The 22,713-nt window shown below is 32.6% G+C and overlaps 1 long non-coding RNA gene across 1 annotated transcript; it reads right to left on the reverse strand.

Moving 5' to 3' along the window:
- Positions 1–11,227: 11,227 nt before the first annotated feature.
- LOC126709747 (uncharacterized) lies at positions 11,228–14,366 on the reverse strand. Its single transcript, XR_007649472.1, has 3 exons — positions 14,162–14,366; positions 11,749–11,838; positions 11,228–11,651 (listed from the first exon to the last, which is right to left on the reverse strand). It is a non-coding gene; the product is annotated as an uncharacterized LOC126709747 (long non-coding RNA).
- Positions 14,367–22,713: the final 8,347 nt, after the last annotated feature.

Genomic DNA, 22,713 nt, shown 5'->3' on the forward strand with positions numbered 1-22,713 from the left:
AAATCTCGATACTATTTTGTACATACCTCGATCATTTCACTATTGTAGTCTTCTTGATGAACTCTTTGTCATTTAATTCTTACTTATACAACTCTTCCTCGTTGGGTTTGTACAACTCCATAATTTACAGGAGTTAAACTCGGTGTGATGTAGATGGAATTTTCACAACTTTAGCTATATCTCAATTTTCTTCTTAAGGGTTTTTCTTCGGCAAATTATGACACCCCCTTAGAAAATTTGGAATATCTGTTTTTTGCATATCTGAAGCTAGTAATCTAGCAAACCTCTTATAGGTTTACATATTATAAAAAATTTTGGGTGAATTGATATAGCTAACGTCCAAACAATATCATTTCATGTAAGACATAGTGCGGATTAAAGCCACACTTAATGCCATGCGATCAAATTGAATTGTCTTATTTTATGCATGAAGCACATGCTCTATAGGCAATTCAACCATTTCCACGTTTTTCTTTGTTTTGATGATAGTAGAATAGCAAAAGAGATGAACGAACTTAAGATCATTTAATCAGTTAGAGATCAAAAATCTAAAATAGGTCGCACTATCTAGAGCAAATATTACTAATCAAGCCTTTTAACTTTAGCAAGAAATTATCTAGCCTTTTGTCTCAATTGTGCATGTTTGTACTAATCTTGTGATTTAGCAACTTGCCTTTCCAACAATCGTTTTCATAACTATTACCCTGTTCTCGTGCAACTAAATAACACTTGGCAAAGTGTTTAAACTTTTTAAAGAGTGTTAGAATTCGGTGTGTTTAATGATATTTGCCATTATGATAAATAGTCATTATATTTATCATGGTAAACAATTATGATCTTATTTTAAATTTATAGCTAGGTTTTTATTTGGCAATAATGATATTTGTCATTATGCCTAAAACTTGACTTTATACACTTGTTGCAAATACTTGGAAAACTAAAAGGAAAAGAAAATTTTAAATTTAACCTTAAGGCCCAAGAACTGGGTAGCATCGTTGCTATATTTTGTTCCAGCTATTTGAAGATGTAGATATATTCAGAGGGTTTGCCTCCGTTCAAGCATGGAAGGTACATTCGCTGTTAGATGATGACCAAAAGAAGGGTCTGTCATGGTTTGTACCTGTATTTTTCTTCCTTTGGACTTAATCTTAGTCCCAAAGGGAAATCTTCATAAAATTTCATGTCTAATTTATTAGAAAAAAATTTAAAAACTTATAGACCAATGCCTATGAATATGTATGGATAGAGATGAGGTAATATGTTCATAATAGGAAATTATGTATAAAATTATAAAGTGATCCCCAAAAGACACTGCTACTCTTTAAAATAAATGAGTAGAATGAAGAGATAATTAATTGGATAAATTATTTCATAGTGCAAGGTGATAGCAATTCAATTTTGGGGGAATAAATATGGAAAATACCATCATCTTAGGTGTGATATTTTCAAGATATGAAATTCCATAATCAATTATATTGGCACCTCAAGCCAAGGTAGCTACTAGTGAACAACATATAGGCCATTTATGAGAAACTTGTGTCTCATTTTACCTTCGTCGATTATATAGCTTAACATATACTTACAGGGATGGCAACCTTATGAAATGATAAGAGAAAGTCGTGATATGACTGCATATAATTCACGAAAGGAAATCAATGCAAACAAATAAGGGAATAAATTCTTGTATATATTCCAACCCACATGACACACATGTGCACATCAGTTGCCAAGTCCATTTTGTAGCGATAAAGTAAACAAAAAGAGCCAACCATCTCTTTATCAATCATCTAATATAAGGTTATGACACATGTTAGTATTTTCCCATTCATAATAGTATAAACAAGTATTTTTCTAGTTCTTCACAATCTAATGTGAATGTAAAAATTGTATTTTGAATAATTGTTGAAACTGTAGACAATGAAGGATACATGAATGAATTTAATTATGTAAATTTTTAATTTGAATAATGGCTAATCGTAAGTAGGATTAGATGCATGATAAATGAGTATACTATTTTTTTTCTTTTTCTTTTTCTCTTAAATTTAGATATTTAAGCGTTATCAAGATAATATAATTTTCTTAGATCTCAAGCTCAAAAGCTTGACCTAAGCTTGATAATAAGCTTGAGCTTGGCTTGACTAATTAATTAAGCCAAAACAAGCCAAGCTCAATATTATAGCTTTCCCACGAGCTCAAGTTTAAACATTATTTTTAGACTTATCATGAACTCAAACCAAACTTGAGCTTTTGACTTTTCCCGACGAGTCAAGTTTGAACATGCACTACTCGACAAACCTCGACTTATTTATGACAGTAGAAATGAGGATTATAGTTGACACAAGATCCTCATGGAATAGAACTTATGAGGCCATTTGGGCCCTTTACTATGCATGGGCTGAACTTAAGTTATATAACCATGCAGCCCAGAATCGACCCTTAAACAGCCCAGTTATGTGGCCCAAAAGTCCGCGTGAACCCATAGACGAAACCTCGTAGGACAAAAAGTCACAAACCATGCACTGGTTGATGAAAACGACGTCATATAATTAGGTCATCCCAAAAAATGAAATTGGAGTATTGGACCCGGCGGCTTTGAATGTGGTATCAAGAATTCAAATTAGACTTAAAATGGTGCTTCTACACCTGTACCATATATTCTAGTCTAACTTGTCCAGTACTTGGGACACGGAGAAGTAATCCCATCCAAATTTCAAAACCATTCCAGCATGTTTCTTACAAACTAGGAGCACATGCAATTATAATCTATAAACTACTATTTGACTTTCATTGACTCAAATGTCAACAAATTTGACTCAAATCGAATTGTAAATAGTTATTAGTCTCTTTAATCTTTGACAGTCCAAAAATAAAGATAAAACATTTGAATCAAGTCCTTTTTATTACCAAGAAGAAAATGTACTCCCATAAATAAATAAAAAGAGGTGAATGCACTACGTCCACTCAATAGTTCTCAGCATACGTTAGTGTTATTGTGTTAATATGCACTCTGTTGTACTTGTATATATAGGTGTATACAAAATAAGTTGTAATATATAATGTTTGAAAGTTGAGAAAATATTTAATTGAAACTTTGTGTGAATCCTTAGAGATTCTACGGAAATCCTTAAGAAAACCATTGAGTAAAAGGTTAGATGTTTTTTTTATGAACATGTCTTGACTCCTGGTCAATTTCAAATTTCCAATTCAATATGCTAAAGACTTAAAAAACTGTTTTTTGTAAAAAAATAAAATAAAATAAATAGCGCTTTTGAGTGTCTCAAATGTCTAGCATTCTTTTTGAATATTAAAATCAACTAAAGTGACTCTCCAACGGTGCTTTGTGAAGGGCTATAACCCACTGGCGAATCAGGAGGCAAGATTAAATGACAAGATTGAAAGAAAAATTAATCTAAAAAATATTAGTCAATATTATTAAAAAAAAAAATAAACAATTATTTGCTAAATATAATTGTCATTCATAATATAATATAAATGTAAACTTTAATTTATTTTTCATTCATAGAATTCAATTCATACTCATTATTATGATTAGGTTTCTCCACAATCTCAACTAACTACAAGTATATTTTCGATAGCATTAAATTAAAAACAAATAATCATTTCATAGTTAATTACAATAATATAAAGTGATTAATATGAATTTAAACTTGAATTTTGATTGCTTATAATAGTTTGAGAAAATAAATCAATATGAAAGTATTAATAATATAGCAATATATTTGGAAAGTTGTACATGTGCCTAAATGCCTTATATACATTTAAAAGATGCGTAGAATTCAACTTTTGTTAGGAGCTTTGAGTTTATAGCAAAACCTCGTACACAAAGTCCCGTTACAAATTAAAATCAGGTGCAATAGTTAGGGTTATTACATCATGCAATTCCTTTTTGGTGGTTGTGATCAAAAGTTAGGAATATCACTTTAAATATTAACCATTGGATCAAAGAAGTTTAAAAAAAATTTTAAAAAAAATTTTAAAAAAAATTAAAACTTAGAAAAGGTAAAAGTTGAAAAAGGTGAAACTTTTTGCAAGTGATTTAGAGGATATTGCACGGTGCAATAGCCCACCAGATCCCAATTCGTCACAAACCAGTCCATTATGCACCGGCTGATGAAAACGACGTCATTTAATTGACTCCTTGTAAAAGTGGAGTTGGACCCGGCTCTTCTCTGGTATACCATTCTAGCCTAACTTCTAGTAGTACTTTGGCAATTGGCACACGGAGAAGTAAGCAAATCCAAACCATGCCGCATATTTTCCTAGAAAGATATGTATTAAGTACTAACTAGGAGCACAGTTATAAATTATAAACTTCTATTTAACTTCATTTGACTTAATTGTCAAAGAATTAATTTGACTAAAATCTTCTTCTTTTTTTAATTTTATAATTTGACTCAAATCTAAGTGTAAATAGTTAGTTGTCTCTTTGACAGTCCAAAAACAAAGACAAAACATTTGAATCAACAATTTGGAGGACTTCCTTTTTTAAGTTTTTTAATCTACCAAAAACAACAAGAATCACCTTTTTATTGTTGGGGCCAATACTACAAACATTCACGCAGCTCACCGAATTTTTGGAACCCGAGAGAGAGAGAGAGAGAGAGAGTCAATGCACATTAGTGCCACTCTGCTAATGTGCCCTCAAGTCTTGTTTGGCCCCTCCTCAAGCATTGCTCTTGACATGAGCCCCCTAGAATCTCTTGCCTGACGAAGCTGAGAGGGGAAAGGAGGGCTATGGCCCCCCAAGATTTTAAAAAATTCCTTCCTCCCTTTAGAATTTTTTATGAAAAAGTATAAAACAATACATAAAATTTTACTTATTAAACCCTTAAAAAAAAAAAAGGCTTTACCCTTGCTTGTCACCCTTACTCCCCACCATGAGTCTCACACTGACCTAGATTGATTGTGTCTTCTCCATTGATGACAGTCAAGCTGCCTTTTAAAACCCCTAGAGGAAATTTTCTTGCCTAAATATGACTTGGGTTAGTTTGAATATGTGCTCCTTCATAACCAAATTGATGGATGCTAAGCATATATCTCAGGCACCAAGTGGTCTCCTTCACATGGCTACCGAGCCCTTATGTCTTCACAGTACGTGGGGTGAATATCTCTTTGCTAAATCTGATTTTCCCTTGATTGGTCTTGGTTGTAATTTTGTTTTTTTGGAGAGCATTGGATTTGTTTCCAATTTATGATTTTATTTCCCCTCAAATATTGGTTTGGTTTTTACTATCATATTTTTCTCTGGGAGTATAGTCTTCCAATATATACTCTCTATATTTTCTTGTTTTTCCCTTAATTAATTTTATTTTTTCAATAAAATTATGTTGTTTTTCTCCACACACACACACAAAAAAAAAAAAAGAAGGTTGATTCAGGCTTTACTTTTGTTGTTGTTGGTGCAATCCATGCCTTTTGTAATATTCTCTTGAAACTAAATCAATTAATTTGGCTAGTTCCACAATTTAGAAAACGGGAGAGTGATTCAGTTTTTCATAATTATATAACAAGCTCACTATAAATAATATGAAGTTTAATTTATCATTTTAATGTATTATTATGTGAATAATAAAATATATAAGATATGTAAACCCTAAACAATGTTATGGTAATGTACAACCCATTTTCACAATCATTAAAATTCATAATTTTCAACATTTTTTAGTATTAAGGGCAAAATGGTAATTTTAACATAAATGAATTTTTTATTTTGAGAAGAACATAAATGAAAATTTTTAATTAATAACCTTAACCTCAAAATTAACATCATGAATAGTCACCATGCAAATAAATATGATTTGGTTTTTCTCTAAGTGAAAGAGAATGCATTTATCATAATTTTATAAAAACTTAAATATAATTGTTCAGTAAAGGATCTTATCATAGACATTACATCCGTAAATTTATCCTAATAAGTATCCTTACAAGTATTTATTACATTAATTGAATGATTAATTCTATTGGTTTTAATTTTTAATTATGGTGGATATATAAGTAGTAAGTACTAGATAATGTTAATTTTTAATTATTTTAAAATAATTGTATTTATCTTGTTGAATAATGTAATTATCTTGCATTTTAGTTTTTTTCAAAACTAAAACACTTCAATTTATATGAATATGAGTTCCCACTTTCCAAGTCCTAGAAGTAATAGATTTTCACTTACTGTAGTTTTCCTAAAGCACTAGGGCATAGTTAACCTACACATTACCCTAAGCCACAAAAAAAATTTTCCTCTGAATTTTTAATCTCACACACGTACCACTCATGGCACGAAAACTCCTTAGAAATTCAGAAAATTCACCCACTCACACAAAATTCAAGTTGATTTTCATGTGACCATACCAATCTTGTTATTAAGGAAGCAAAAATCTACCAAAAGCCCAACTCCTCTTACAAAACCATACAAGCAGTATGCGGAATTGTGGATTCAAAGTAAAAGTAAAGATTGAAGATTGAATAAGTTCAGAGGAGCAGAGAGAGGGTTTTTAATTTCCTTTAATCGGATTATCTTTCATGTATATTACAGTCAAAAATAAAATCAATGCACTTCACCACTTCTTTTATGAAGGAATTTTTGGAAATGACATCTACAATGAAACATTCTCCACCAAAAAAGAAAGTGAACTTAAAAATATCCCAAAATTCCTTAAAACATTTTTAAAAGGAAATGAATATGGTAGTTCTGTGGCCCAAAAGTTCTTCTGAAAAGGGGGTAATTCTAGCGTACCTCCCTTTTTTTTTTTGGGTACGGTACCCACTAGTAGGCAACCTGCTATACCAGGTTACCAAAACATCACATTTGATGGTATCATCATCACATTGTGTAGTACTAATATCACATATAACTGTATTTTTGTCACATTCGGTAGTTCTCTTATTTTTTCTCACATTTGATGGTATCATCCTCACATTGTGCAGTACCAACATCACATGTGATTGTACTTTCGTCACATTCGGTGGTTCCTTTATTTTTTTCTCACATTTAATGGTACCATCCTCACATTGCGCAGTACCAACATCACATATGATTGTACTTTTGTCACATTTAGTGGTTCATTTTTTTTTTCTCACATTTGATGGTATCATTCTCACATTGTGCAGTACCAACATCACATGTGACTGTATTTTTGTCACATTCGGTAGTTTCCTTATTTTTTTTCTCACATTTGATGGTACCATCCTCACATTACGCAGTACTAACATCACATGTGACTGTATTTTTGTCACATTCGGTAGTTCCTTTATTTTCTCTCACATTTGATAGTACAATCCTCACATTGTGCAGTACTAACATCACATGTGACTGTATTTTTGTCACATTCAGTGGTTTCTTTATTTTTTTTCTCACATTTGATGGTACTATCCTCACATTGCGCAGTACCAACATCACTTATGACTGTACTTTAGTCACATTCGATGGTTCCCTTATTTTTTTTTTCACATTTTATGGTATCATCTTCACATTACGTAGTACGAAGATCATATGTGACTGTATTTTTGTCACATTCGGTAGTTCCTTTATTTTTTTCTCACATTTGATGATACTATCCTCACATTGTGCAGTACCAACATCACATGTGACTGTACTTTTGTCACATTCGATGGTTCTCATATTTTTTTCTCACATTTTATGGTACCATCCTTACATTACGTAGTACCAATATTACATATGATTGTACTTTTGTCATATTTGGTGATTTCCTTATTTTTTTTCTCACATTTTATGATATCTTCCTCACATTGCGCAATATCAACATCATATGTGACTGCACTTTTGTCACATTCAGTGGTTCTTTTATTTTTCCTCACATTTTATGATACCAGCCTCACATTGCGCAGTACCAACATTACATGTGACTGTACTTTTGTCGCATTCGATGGTTCCTTTATTTTTTTTTTCACATTTTATGGTACCATCCTCATATTGAGCAGTACTAACATCATATGTAACTGTACTTTTGTCACATTCAATAATTTCCTTATTTTTTTTCTTACATTTAATGGTACTATCTTCACATTATGTAGCACCTACATCACATGTCACTGCACTTTTATCACATTCCCTGATTGCCTTATTTTCTCTCACATTTAATGGTACTATCTTTACATTGAGTAGTACCACCATGCTGTGCTTTCCTATAATAAAAAATGGATTCACATCCAATAGGTATTGCAATACCCCACAAATCTCAGCCATCTATTTAATTTAAAGACTCATTTACTTGAAACCTCATCATACCAGGCTGGCAATCCGTGTGCTCGGCTCTTTGCCAATTCAATTTGCTCTCTCCTCACTGCTTCCTGCCTAAGCTTCTCATCATATCCAAAAAAATTCAAAATATTTGTATCTTCCACCAAACCTTTGTTTATGGCTGAATCTCCATGGCTATAGCTAGCAGCCACCAAATCCCTCACCATAACCGGTGATGCTTGCCGCTATGGCATTCGCCTCATCTCACTATTTCTCTCTCTCTCTCTCTCTCTCTCTCTCTCTCTCTTTCTCTCTCTCTCTCTCTCTCTCTCTCTCTCTCTCTCTCTCTCTCTCTCTCTCTCTCTCTCTCTCTCTCTCTCTCTCTCTCTCATCTGGGTTTCTCTGTTTTCTCCTTCTCTCAAGCTCAGCCGTGGCCGAGCTTCTGCTTCCACTCACACCTATCGCCGTTGGTGGTGCTTCTCATCGGCGTCACAACCACTGGTGGCCGCGGGTCCAGCTCTCTTATTCTTTATTTTCATTCTCTTTTATTTTTTTTCAATTTTTTTTTGCCTTTTAGACAAGACTGAAACCCCTTTAACACTCATTTTCTCACATTTGGTAGTTCCCTTACTTTTTTTTTTCACATTTGACGATTCCATCCTCACATTGTGTGGTTCCAACATCACATGTGACAGTTCTTTTGTCACATTGGGTGGTTCCCTTACTTTTTTCTCACATTTGATGGTTTCATCCTCACATTGTGCAGTTCCAACATCACATGTGACATTTTTTTCTCACATTTGATGGTTCCTTTACTTTTTTTATTCACATTTGATGGTTCCATCCTCACATTGTGTGATTCCAATATCACATGTGACAGTTCTTTTGTCACATTGGATGGTTTCCTTACTTTTTTCTCACACTTGACGGTTCCATCTTCACATTTTGCAGTTTCAACATCACATGTGACAGTTCTTTTCTCACATTTGGTGGTTCCCTTACTTTTTTCTCACATTTGATGGTTCCATCCTCACATTGTGCAGCTCCAACATTACATGTGACAGTTTTTTCTCACATTTGATAGTTCCCTTACTTTTTTTCTCACATTTGACGGATCCATCCTCACATTGTGTGGTTCCAACATCACATGTGATAGTTCTTTTGTCACATTTAGTGGTTCCCTTACTTTTTTTCTCACATTTGACGGTTCTATCCTCACATTGTGCAGTTCCAACATCACATGTAACAGTTCTTTTGTCACATTTGGTAGTTCCCTTACTTTTTTGTCACATTTGACGGTTTCATCCTCACATGTGATGTTGGAACTACACAATATAACAGTTCTTTTGTCACATTTGACAGTCTCATAATCACATTAACCATACCAACATTAAATATGGGCGTAGCCAACCCAAACCAAGCCTACCAAATTACCTAATAATAGAAGAATATATATAACAAAAATACTCCTAAAGTCTCTAAAATTCCAAAATACCCTTAAATATACAAAAATTACCAAAACGCATTCTAACAATTAAAAAATTACCAAAAGTAACCCTAAAACTCTAAAAAATTATTGGGATATCCTTAAAACCTAAAAAATGATTGCGATGACCCTAAAATCTAAAAATGATTGAAATACCCTCTAAACCTAAAAAATAATCAAAATACCCTTAGATACAAAAAAAAATTACCTAAATGACCATGAAACCTAAAAAATGATTGAAATGATCTTGTAACTTAAAAAGTGATAATAATGCCCTTAAAACCTAAAAAATGACCGTAATGCACCTTAAACCTAAAAAATTACCGAAATGACCCTAAAACCTTAAAAAAATTTGAAATGCTCTTGAAACCTATAAAATGACTAAAATACCTCATTAAACTTTAGAATGGCAAAAATACACCCAAAAATTTTAACAATTACTGAAATACACTTAGAACCTAAAAAATGACCAAATGACCCTAAAACCTAAAAAAATGTCCAAAATTACTCTAAAACATAAAAAAATGATCAAAATAACCAAAAAACCTAAAACAATGACCAAAAATACCCCATAACACTTAAAAATGATCAAAATACTTTTGAAACTCTTTAAAATTACTAAAAGACCCTTAGAACCTAAAAAATAACTTAATGACACTGAAACCTAAAAAATGGCCGAAATGACCTCGTAAACTAAAAATTTACTTAAATACGCTTAGAACCTAATGACCGTACTTTTGCCACATTCAGTAGTACCCTTACTTTTTTCTCACATTTGACAGTTTCATTGTTACATTAGGCAATACCAACTTCACATTTGATTATACTTTTGTTACATTTGGTGGTACCATTATTCTTTTCTCACATTTGATAGTTCTAATGTCACATTGGGCAGTACCAAATCACATATGATCATACTTTTGTTATATTCAATAGTTCTATTTATTTTTTCTAAAAAAAAAAAAATAGTTCTATTATTTTTTAGTCACATTAGGCAATACCAATTTCATATATACTTTTATTGATTCATAAGGTAATAATTAAAATGTTAACAATGAATTTTCCCAAAATAGTTACAAACTTGAAAATTAACAGAAATACCTGAAAATTAAGTATTTCAAAAAATAGTCCTAAAAATATATAAAATGACTAAAATACATTTTTAAACTTTCAAAATTAATAAAAAAAAATCATTAAAAATGAACAAAGTAGCGCTAAAAATACCTAGAATGATTACAATACTAAATATTTTGAAAATGACCATAATAGTATCAAAACCTAAAACAATTTAGGCCTCAGTGTGTTTTCTTGAAGAACTTGAAATTGAAACTTAAAACAAATTTAAGCCTTAAAGCATGTTCTTGAAGAACTTGATATCCCAGATATGAAGGGAAAGAGTGTAAAATTTAGAAGTAAATAAATTATGCATTCTAATTAAAATAGCTAATGATATTCTTGTTAGGAAATAACAAAATGAAGCAACCAAGCAAAAGCGAAAACACACCTAAGCAGCAGCAAGCTATAACTACATTTCAAAATAATTTTAGATTTCAAAGTCTACCAAAATGCAATGTTATCAATAGTTAACAATTACATTCAATTGTTTTCAGTAAACACGAGCACTCCTAGCCAACCTCACACGGGCAACATCACAAATCTAATTGTCAACTACATTGCATGTGTGCATACAACACATACATTTGTAATCATGATTCATGAATGATACAAATTCAATCTCCCTTTCAATAAAAGAGAAAATTCCCTAAATTGCAGCATTTTCCAAAAAATTCAGTCATCAATTTATACAAATCACTGTCATTTGAGTGACCGAAAATAATCATGTAGTGGAATATTTCTAGCATTTTCTATTATTTTGGAAAATTGTTCATTTTCTTTTGAAAGCACTAGATTTGATGCCAACTTGTATCGCAAACGTTCCGACCAGTTCTCCTACAAAAAGTAGACACTGTTGATAAAGAAGCAATTAAAGCAAATTATGTGAAAACTGTAAAACAAGTGAATATATAATGAATTGCGTGAATCTTACTAATAAATAAAAAATGATCCAAGTGGTCTTTTCGGAGGGCTAACTTGGAGAGCATCTTGCTCTTCAATGTTCTTCACTCTCCCCATACTCCTATCGCAATATAGCATGAAATAAAAACAAGGTAAGCAATAACATACATTAAAAAGTAAATAAATTTCACAGTTGAAAGATCCTAGAAATGTTTATTATTTGTCAAACAATGAGGGGGGGGGGGGGGAAGTTAACAACAAAAAAAAATTCAAGTTCCGGACAGCAATAGGAACATTCAATCAAATTAAACAAAGGAGGAACATAAGGGCAAAAGAAGAAGAAAAAAAATAAAGGAGGAAGTTAATTAATAAAGCGATTCAAATATCCCTTGAATTAGAGTAACACTTAACAAAGTGTGTCTGCTTTTTAAATTAAAGAAAAGGCCAATATGGCCCGCAGAAGCTTTCTTAAAATCTCAGTTATGAGTAGAAATATGGGTGTCTTTTTGTCCACCTCTTTAATCAAGTCTCTCAAAGACCAAGCCAGTAGCAGCCTGACCTTGGAACTCATATATTTACACGCTATGCAAATTTTCACTGCAACAACACACATGGGATGGAGGGACTATGTTATGATTAGAGGTAAAGCAAGCAAAGCAGGCACCATAATAGAAATCCACAGAAGTATAGTATAGAACTACCTAGCTATAGCTTTAGCTTTAGCTTTTGACCTCCTCTCAGTCTATTGGTCTAAATTGGGAGAGAAAAAGTCCTAGGATCTGGTGAGTAAAGAAGAATAAGAAGTGCAATGGTTTAAGGCGTGAGGGAATCTGTTGGTGGGGTTGTTGGCTATTTTGCCTATTTGCTTGCCTTGGGAGGTTTCAGAAATTAATGCAATTCAATCTTTGCAACTTATTATGAGAGACTCATTTCAGGATATGGAGGACAGTGATTCTAAGGCATTGAAGTTCATTCAGTAGAATGATACTGAGATGCAGGGGATAGATGAACTCAGTTCAGTGGCATGTGAAATGGTCAGATTGATTGAAACAGTAACAGTTCCAATTGTAAGGGTTGATTCAGCCGGTCTCATCAATGGATGGAATGTAAAAATCGTGCTATTTGCTTAGTAAATAGGATTGTGCTAATTTAAGTTAAAACCCTATAAAACAAGTACTTCCATAGGCTGGTGAAGAAAAGAAGAGTAAATAATATGGGCAATTTTTATTTCATACTAACACATAACAATTGTAGCACATAACTGTCATGATTTCAGTGCAAGAAGTGTGTGCATAGTTGTATGCAATAACCGGTTTGCACTAACATTTACCCAAATAACAGAATATCAAGACTCAAGCAAGCATATGGGCAATGCATTGAAGTGACTAGGAACAAGTTGCTGCAAAAGTCCTAGTGAATCGACTTAAGCCTGGTCTCAAGTTGATAATCACATCACTTCAAAGTTCTATATGGCAGTGAGGTTTTTTCTTTTATCAAGAAAAAAAAAAGGGAGAGAGGTAATGTGTGCCTTGAAATTGGACATGAGCAGGTCTATGACATGAGCAACTAAATTTACCTAGTGAGACAGTCATATAAAAAAAAAAAAAAAAAAAAAAAAGACATTGCCATTGAGCAAGCACTAGCATAAAAAGTAGTAGTCCGTTTCATTCTAGTTGGCCATCCAAAAATGCTATTGACTGATTCAACATGTCAATATAAAATAACATGATGTTTCTAAAAATTTCATTATTTTGATCTACAATCTCTTTAATTTTTTTTTTTTTTTTGATAAATCAGAAAATTTTATTAGCACAGACACCAGAAACAACCTGAGATGCAAATAGCAACCAAAAGTACAAAAAACCCAATTCTGTACTAGCCTAAATGCAACACAACAGCTCTCAAACTCTAAAACTCTAAAACTAGAAAACACTCAAAACAAAATTCAAAATTTGATTCCGAGATGCTGCAACAGCTACAGAATTACAACTTAGTTGTACGCCACATAGAAAAGAAATGAAATAGAAACAAAGAAATAGCAACTCTATACCCGTGTCCTCCCTAGGACATAAAAGAAAAAATTTATTTCTTTATAAAAACCCTTCCCCCTTAAATACATAGTTGTTGCCTTTTTCCTCTGCTAACCAATAAAATAAATACAAATAAAATTTCAACACCACACTAACAAGAACCCACACCCCCTGATGAGCAGAACACAAAGCCACAAGTTTTGGAAAAATTGAATCCCTAAAAAGCATTTCAACAAGCACCTTCTGTGCCACTTATATGAAAGAACAAAATTGGAACCTCACCAGCATAGAAATTTGCCAACGTTACAGTGAAATGAAATTTAAGAGCGAAATTCCAAAATTTTCTCAAAAATCAAAAAAGAAAAAGGGGCACAAAACAATGACAGAGAAATTAGGGTTTTGTTTGATTCTTACCCTTAAACAAAATCAAAACGAGTTGATCCCTTAAAAAACCCTCAGCGGTGAGTAAATGAGGACGTTGATGGGATGAAGTGAAGTTGACGGACATGGGAGAAGAAGCAATTTGAGGTTTTTTAAGAGAAGGAAAAAGAGGGAGCACACGAGAGAGAGAGAGAGAGAGGATATGAAGATAAGAGAGAATCACCTGTTTTTCGTTTTTTTTTTGGCTTTTATATACTAACCTAGTCTCTCGGTAACAGGTTTCGCACTAAACTTAAATCAACGGTCACAATTAAAATAACACTAATTAACGGTATAGATTTGGGTGGGTACCGTACCCCCTAAAAAAAATAGGGGGTACAGTAGAATGACCCCTGAAAAGGACACGTTGTCCATGTGAACCCGTGGGCGAAACCTCGTAGGACACAGTTACAAACCAGTTCATCAAGTATTGGTTAATCTTATAAATAAAATAAATAAAATGTAAAACTAACTCTCTAAATTTCACTAGATTTCATTTCAGTCCTTTAACTTTATTTTTTGTCAACTCAATTCTTTAAGTTTCAAAAATGATCAATCAAGGCCTCCGTTAGACCTCTGTTAACTTTGTGGTTAGCCCCATTTTGGAGAGAGAGAGAGAGAGAGAGTGGTCGAGACCCTAGTAGATTTGAAACTGTTTAATAAATCAAAATTCAAGCCTAAACTTTCAAAAGTATTGAGTAAAATATTCTCTAGCAAACAAAAGTATAGTCCAATAAAGATAGTACACGTATTGTGGCGAAACTTTTATTAATCTTGCTTGTTTTTATCCTTGTATTTGTGGATGAAACTTCCGGCGAAGAACTAACCTGGAGTCGACAAAAATGCTTTAAAAAATATCTGATTCCAAATTTCCACATCTTTGACCCAGCATGCTCCCTCTCTCATCCCACTCTCTCTCGATTTCACAATTTCTCTCTCTTTGGATTAGGCTCCTGGGTATGTTGTTACGCTTTCATCTCAGTATTTTATTTTTTAAAATTTTGAAATAAATAATAAATTTATTAATTAAGGCCTCCGTTAGACCTCTGATAACTTTGTGGTTAGCCCCATTTTGGAGAGAGAGAGTGATCAAGACCCCAGTAGATTTGAAACTGTTTAATAAATCAAAATTCAAGCCTAAACTTTCAAAAGTATTGAGTAAAATATTCTCTAGCAAACAAAAGTATAGTCCAATAAAGATAGTACACGTATTGTGGCGAAACTTTTATTAATCTTGCTTGTTTTTATCCTTGTATTTGTGGATGAAACTTCCGGCGAAGAACTAACCTGGAGTCGACAAAAATGCTTTAAAAAATATCTGATTCCAAATTTCCACATCTTTGACCCAGCATGCTCCCTCTCTCATCCCACTCTCTCTCGATTTCACAATTTCTCTCTCTTTGGATTAGGCTCCTGGGTATGTTGTTACGCTTTCATCTCAGTATTTTATTTTTTAAAATTTTGAAATAAATAATAAATTTATTAATTAAGGCCTCCGTTAGACCTCTGATAACTTTGTGGTTAGCCCCATTTTGGAGAGAGAGAGTGATCAAGACCCCAGTAGATTTGAAACTGTTTAATAAATCAAAATTCAAGCCTAAACTTTCAAAAGTATTGAGTAAAATATTCTCTAGCAAACAAAAGTATAGTCCAATAAAGATAGTACATGTATTGTGGCGAAAATTTTATTAATCTTGCTTGTTTTTATCCTTGTATTTGTGGATGAAACTTCCAGCGAAGAACTAACCTGGAGCCAACAAAAATGCTTTAAAAAATATCCGATTCTAGATTTCCACATCTTTGACCAAGCACTTGCTCCCTCTCTCATCCCACTCTCTCTCGATTTCACAATTTCTCTCTCTTTGGATTAGGCTCCTGGGTATGTTGTTATGCTTTCATCTCAGTATTTTATTTTTTTTAATTTTGAAATAAATAATAAATTTATTAATTAAATATTAAATAACACTAAAACAGCGCAATTTTGGGAGGAGCTAACGACAAAATTAACAGAAGTCTAACAAAGGCCTTGATTGAGCACTTTCGAAATTTAGAGGACTGAATTAACAGAAACTTGTTAAAGGCCTAAAATAAATTTTAGTGAAACTTAAAGAGTCAGTTTTACATTTTTTTACATTTTGACCCAAAAAAAAAAAAAAAGGGGTACTGGTTGATGAAAACGACGTCATTTTAGATCTTATCAAGAATTCAGGATATGTCAAGGGGGGTTGTACTTATAAGTTCTACACTTGTCCAGTACTTGGGACACGGAGAAGTAATCAAATCCAAATTCCAAAACCATTCCGGCATACGTTTCTTACATAATACGTGCTAACTATGAGCACAAGCTGATATATATAGTACCAGTGTTAATATGCACTTTCGATATATACAAAATAGGATGTCTATTGACTAACGTCTATTAACTATATAAAAAGTGGCTATGTCACTGCAATGTTTTGATACTGTTCACTCAACGTATTTTACTGTTCATCTACAGTGATATTTTGGTGAGTCACTTTTTTTTTTCTTTTTTTTTTTTGACGTTTTGAACAGTAGCTACAGTTTTTTTTTTTTTTCCAACCTCCCGTTTGTACTTTTTTTTTTTTTTATATATATATATATATATATATATATATATATATATATATATATATATATATATATATATATACTGATATAACAAATTTCACAATACTTTCACAATTATTAAAGTGTCAATTTTTTATAAGTCAAAATAAAATAATAAAATATAAAACTGCGACCAACCACAACTGAAAATAAATGTTTTGTGGTATATATTGAGGTGTCCATTTTTTAAAGGTCAAAATAAAATACTAAAATAAGAGACTGAGAAAAATCACAACTAAAAATAAATGTATTATGAAAATGATATAGCATCTTCTTCTTGTCACAATATTTTCACAATCGCGAGATCTCAGTTCCTTATAGATCAAAATAAAATAAAACGAAATGCAATGTCCACAACATTGTCACAATAATTTTGTAACAAATTTTATGTGGCAAGGTATTTTTGAAGGATAAAAAGTAATATCAGTAGTGGGTTCAATTTAAAACCAATAACAACTTGTCATTTATAATTTGTTCTAAAAATGTTATGGATGTAGCATTTCTCTCAAATAAAATAAAAATATATCTATCTGGATCCTAAAAATAAAAGTATTGTGAAAATTTTGTAATATTTTGTTATATTCTTAGACTTCTTTTTTAGTATATATAGTCAAATTTGGTGAACCAAAATTCACAGAACGTTTCACGCACAATTTTCTTGTATTGTCTTTTTGCTTTTTTTTTTTTAATGCATAATTTTAAAGCCAGCAATAATTTTTTACCTAAAATTTATTGTGAAAATGTTGTGAACGTAAAAATTAAATAATAAAATATCAAATTGGGACCTACCACAGCTGGAAATAAAAAATATTACAAAAATGTTGTGACGTTTTGTTATATTCCTAAACTTCTTTTTTGTGTGACATTTTGTTGTGTTCCTAAACTTCTTTTTTTGTTTGGTCAAATTTAGTAAGCCAAAACTCATTGTTTTAGGCACAATTTTCTTCAATTGGCTTTTTATTCTATTTTTAAATACACAGTTAAAAGTGGTTAGCCCAATAAAACCAGTAGCAATTTACCATTTAAAATTTGTTATGAAAATATTGTAGACGTAACATTACTTTAAAATAAAATAATAAAATATTAGACTAGGACCCACCATAGCTAAAAATAAAGATATTGTAAAAATATCGTGACTTGTTGTTGTGTTTCTAGACTTCTTTTTTTGGTTTATTCAATTTGTTGAACTAAAATTCATTGTTTAATGCATAATTTTTTTAGGTCAATTTTTTTTTTTTACACATTGTTTCAAGTTTTTTTTAAAAAATAAAAATAAAAACACACACACACACATATTGTTTTACACACACACAAATTGACGAAATAACACTTTCCTCCTTTATGTTCAGGGTGGTTGCATTCCCCCCTAAAGTAAAGTTGAATAATTTCATCATTTATATTTTGTAAATGAGCATATACCCCTATTGTTTCTCTCTTAGTTAAACCCTAGCTAACAAAATCTTATAATTCCTAAAATATTCCATTGTGCAATGTCTAATATACTCCTACTAAATTTTAATGTCCCAAAAAACTTCTTTGTGTATTTTGAATTTTATGTAGTAGACTGGTAGTTATGCTTAGAAAGTTAGAATGATGATATATGGTGTTCTATTTGTAACCTAGAGAACACTAATTTATTAGGTTTAAATCTTCTACACTTATAATTTTATCTAATAAAAACTTTGATGACATATGTCTTTTGTTATTTTATTCTTATTTTAATTTCTTTTCCTACTTAAAAGGGTATTCATTAAAAATAAGTAAGTTAAACACCGTAGTTAAACTCATAAAATAAGATAATAAAGAATGAGATATGAATAACAAAATCTTCATTGTAGATGATTGCAAATATTTAATTTAATGAAGATCTTCAAAAAAAGTGTAGCATATGTGGTTACACGATTTTCCTGGCCCAACTCGTGTTGATTAGGCCCTGGCCCAAAGCGCAACCCACAATAATTATTTGTAGAGAATGGGTTAAAGAACTTGGCCTCAGTGAAACTAGCAGGTCTAATGCATGTAGTGTACTGTTTGCAGAAAGAAAATAAGAACGTCAAGAAGGATTCCTCAAGTCTGATTTTATTTCTTTTCTTTGTTTCTGATACAGTTCTCCCCTTCTTTGAGGGACTCCACTACATTATATATTTTTCTTCTTTTCATCCCAGCCTTACACTTGTTAATCATCCAAGCATCCACTCGAGCACCTGTCCCATCAGACGCCCTCATCAGACCCTTTGTGAGTTGCAGAGGCCAAGGCGGTACTGTTCAGGAGTCTTTTCCTCATTAATGCGGCCAAGAGGGTGGTTGGGGCGCAATTAATGTGGTGGTAGCCTTCCGTGAGATATTTTGAATTTAATTCGTTTTATATGTTGGGGAGACGAGCTGAAATGGCTGGGGCAAGTTTCTCGTCTGGGCTTCGCTATGTCCGAGGAGGAGTTACTCCTCGGACAGGTTTCCTTGACGCTATTGGGGTTGAATAGCGCTTCATATCAGGCTTTTCGTTGGACAGGACGCTCCTCGGACGGGCCTGAGCTTGGAATAGCCCATCATTTTTGGGCCGAGCCCCACAGCATATATTATCATTCATTGCAAAAAATTAAATATTGTAGAAAGATGATGACATTCACTATCATTCTTTGTAGCATTTTTTGGTGAGTATATATTACATTTAGTAAATAAGTTCTAAGAAATTGTCATAGTATATAGATATTCAAATAGCTATTTTAAATTTAAGTACATGACTTCATACTTCTTCAACAAAAAAATCGATATTAATTATCTCACTAAATGGCCAGCACGTGCCTTGCACGTGCAACCCACACTAGAAATGTATAATGATTGAAAGTTGAGAAAATATTTAATTAAAGCTTTTGTGTGAATCCTTAAAGATTGTACATGAATCCTTAAGAGAGCCATTGAGTAAAAAGTGTTAGGTTCTAAGACTTTACGAACTAAATGTATTAGAACTTCATTTTGTATATGTTAGCAAACCATGATCAAAACAATGAGTCTAAGTTTAGGCTTGCTAAAAGTTTGTTTTAAGTGTAAGTTTGAATCGAGTGAAAGGAAAAACTCTAGCCACGTTTTAGAACTCTCCAATAGCTTTGTGTTTTCTCTCATGTGAGATTTGAGAGGTGTTTACCTTAAAACACAAGGAAAGCTCTACCAAAGTCTAGATCTAAAATCAAGTTTTGGTGGTGATTCAGTTGCTACACAAAGATCCTTCAAAGTACAAAACCTTTGAGTGGAGTCTCAAAGTCACAAGTAGGAAAATTTGTGTTTGGTGCAAATTCAAGGAAAGAAGTAGTCCGTGGACTCAGAGTTGTCACGTGGTCGTGATAGTAAGTTTTCTACTCGATGTAGCATTAGGATGTTAGTGGTCTAAGTCCTTTTGTAAAACTTCAATTCTTTCATAACGAATCTGTTTTTACCTTGAAGAACAGTATCATCTAGAACTTTTTTCTGTCACTGCTTGGTTAGTATTGACCCAACGAAACTAGGTTCGCTTGCACCAGCCTAGCTACAGTCCCCATCAGCTTGCATCCAAGGCAAAAGATCGACTTGCAGAGTTTTTGTCAATCCAACTATCCCCTCGGTCTCTCCCTCCTATAACATAGGGTCAATGGCAACCTCCACCGTTGGGTACGATAAAGATAAACTTTGATGGCACAATCTTTACGAAGGAACACAAGTCTTAGGATTGGAGTGGTGCTACGTGATGCCCATGGTTCGATGCTGGCATCTCTATCTCAGCAACTGTTATAGGTTTATAGTTCATTGGAAATTGAAGTGAAGGCAACATCAACAGCTCTTTAGTTTGCAACGGATTTGGGATTCAATCAGGTGGTTCTTGAAGGAGATTTTCAGGTTCTTATGATAGCCCTGATCAATGACAGTATGTTTTTGTCCTCTGATAGTTTTCTTATTGATGATGTACGTTTTGACGCAATATTTTTCACTCAATTATGTTACTCTCATGTAAAGAGAGAAGGTAATAAAGTTGCTTATAGTTTAGCTCGGCATGCTTTATGTATTTTGGATTTTGTTGTGTAGATATAGGATGTTCCACCACCTTCTCTTTTTGTTGTCCAGGCTGACATTGCTAGTTTTCCTTAATGAAAAGTTTATGCTCTTCCTCCAAAAAAAAAAATTTTTCTAATAGATGCAATAGAACTTAAACCTAATGACATCTAGTCTATAACAATTGCTCTTTATTTTCAGGTTAAGACATGAATTGATTTTTTTGATATAGGTGGGGTTTTGAACTCTCAATCTCTTTTTTGACAATAGGAAACTTTCAAGTTGAGCTAATTGTAACCAATTTGGAGTAATATTAGTATATTACTCTAAACTAAATTATTGTCATTGCTTAACACTCCTCCTATTGGAAGTGAAGAATTAAAGATCTGTTGTTAAAGTACAAAACACACCCTTGAATTTTGTCCCCTAACATTTCAAAAATTAAATCCATGTCTCTAATATTATGCGCCATTTCGATTGGCAGTTCCTCTGTTAACTTTCTACTGATGTGTTTGTTGAGTGACACAAAAACCACAAGTAGGAGACCACTTTGTGCTTGATATCCATCATTTTGGTGCCAAAGGAGATCAAATTTGGACTAATCCAAGTAAAGTTTGGGTCAAAAACTCCCTCTAGGGACTTTAAAGGATGGCTCGACTACCATTAATAGAGGAGATGCAATTGGACCCAGAAATGATACATTGGAAGACTCTTTTGGCTTTTCGAATATCAATAGGTAGATTGTTTCACTCCTGTATCTTCCAAAAGAAAAAAAAGATCTCTGCTCCACTCCACCGCGGTCTCATGAACTGAACTTGATTGCCTTCCTGCGCGCGAAGCAAATGGGCGCTATGTTGTGGGTCAATTTCAAGGCAGGGGCAAAGAGAGACCAAAAGAATGATTCATTTGGATCGACGAGCTTTTTCAGTCCCAAAACTAAGAATCAATGGTTGTTTGTGAGGTCTCGATCATTTACATGGACCCACTTTTCATTCCATTTATGGCAATTTGATGATCGCAACCAATCTAGAATGGAGACTCGTGGCTGGGACTAAGGGTAGTAAGAGATCCATGAGAGAAATTGAATAGTCTTGTAAAAGGGTAAAGAAGGCTTATGCAAAGAGTGATGCTAGAGACAGGGTCATCGCAAACTCGAGTGTATTAGAAATTTGGAGTTAATCAATGAAAAAAAAATGATTGATAAACAAAGGCTTAGAGGCACAAATCTCTGTTGTCCTTAGACAATATTTTTCCCCAACTAAAATGCTGCTAACAGATCATTATAAATTTGTTCTCAAAATGCAACTAAGTCAAGAATTTTTCAAATATCAATTTTGCGAGAATTCTTGTGAATTTTCATAAAATGGTGAAGAATTCTCTTTTAAAATGAATATAAATTATTATTTATAACCAATGAAGTTATAACAATGACGGAGCAAAGGGGATCAGGGGCAATTGCCCCCATAAAAAGTTAGATATAATGTTAGGATGTTAGCTATTATATTACAATGTAGTTTGAGCATTTTGCAAATTCACAAGACCTCACCATTACAAAATTTCTTTCCTAGTCACCCATTAGTTGTTTCACCATTCTTGCTACGAGTCAGGTATTAAATAATGGGTCTCACATAACAATAATAATAAATCATACTTTTTCTTCTCTTTTTTTTTTTTTTTGTTTCTCAAAAAAAAAAATCATACTTTCGCTTAATTAAGAAAAAAATATAAAAAAACTACATCATGTCTTTGTAATTAATATGGCACTAAAAATATCTTCCAAAAAAAAAAAGGTATGGCACTAAGTGTCTTTTATTTACTTACTGTTTCTTAGTTTCAAACTCTGGGATTTTGCTATAAACTCAAAACTGTTAACAAAAGTTGAATTCTACGTCATCTTT

This window comes from Quercus robur, chromosome 12 (genome assembly GCF_932294415.1).
Source record: "Quercus robur chromosome 12, dhQueRobu3.1, whole genome shotgun sequence".
Classification (NCBI taxonomy): Eukaryota; Viridiplantae; Streptophyta; class Magnoliopsida; order Fagales; family Fagaceae; genus Quercus; species Quercus robur.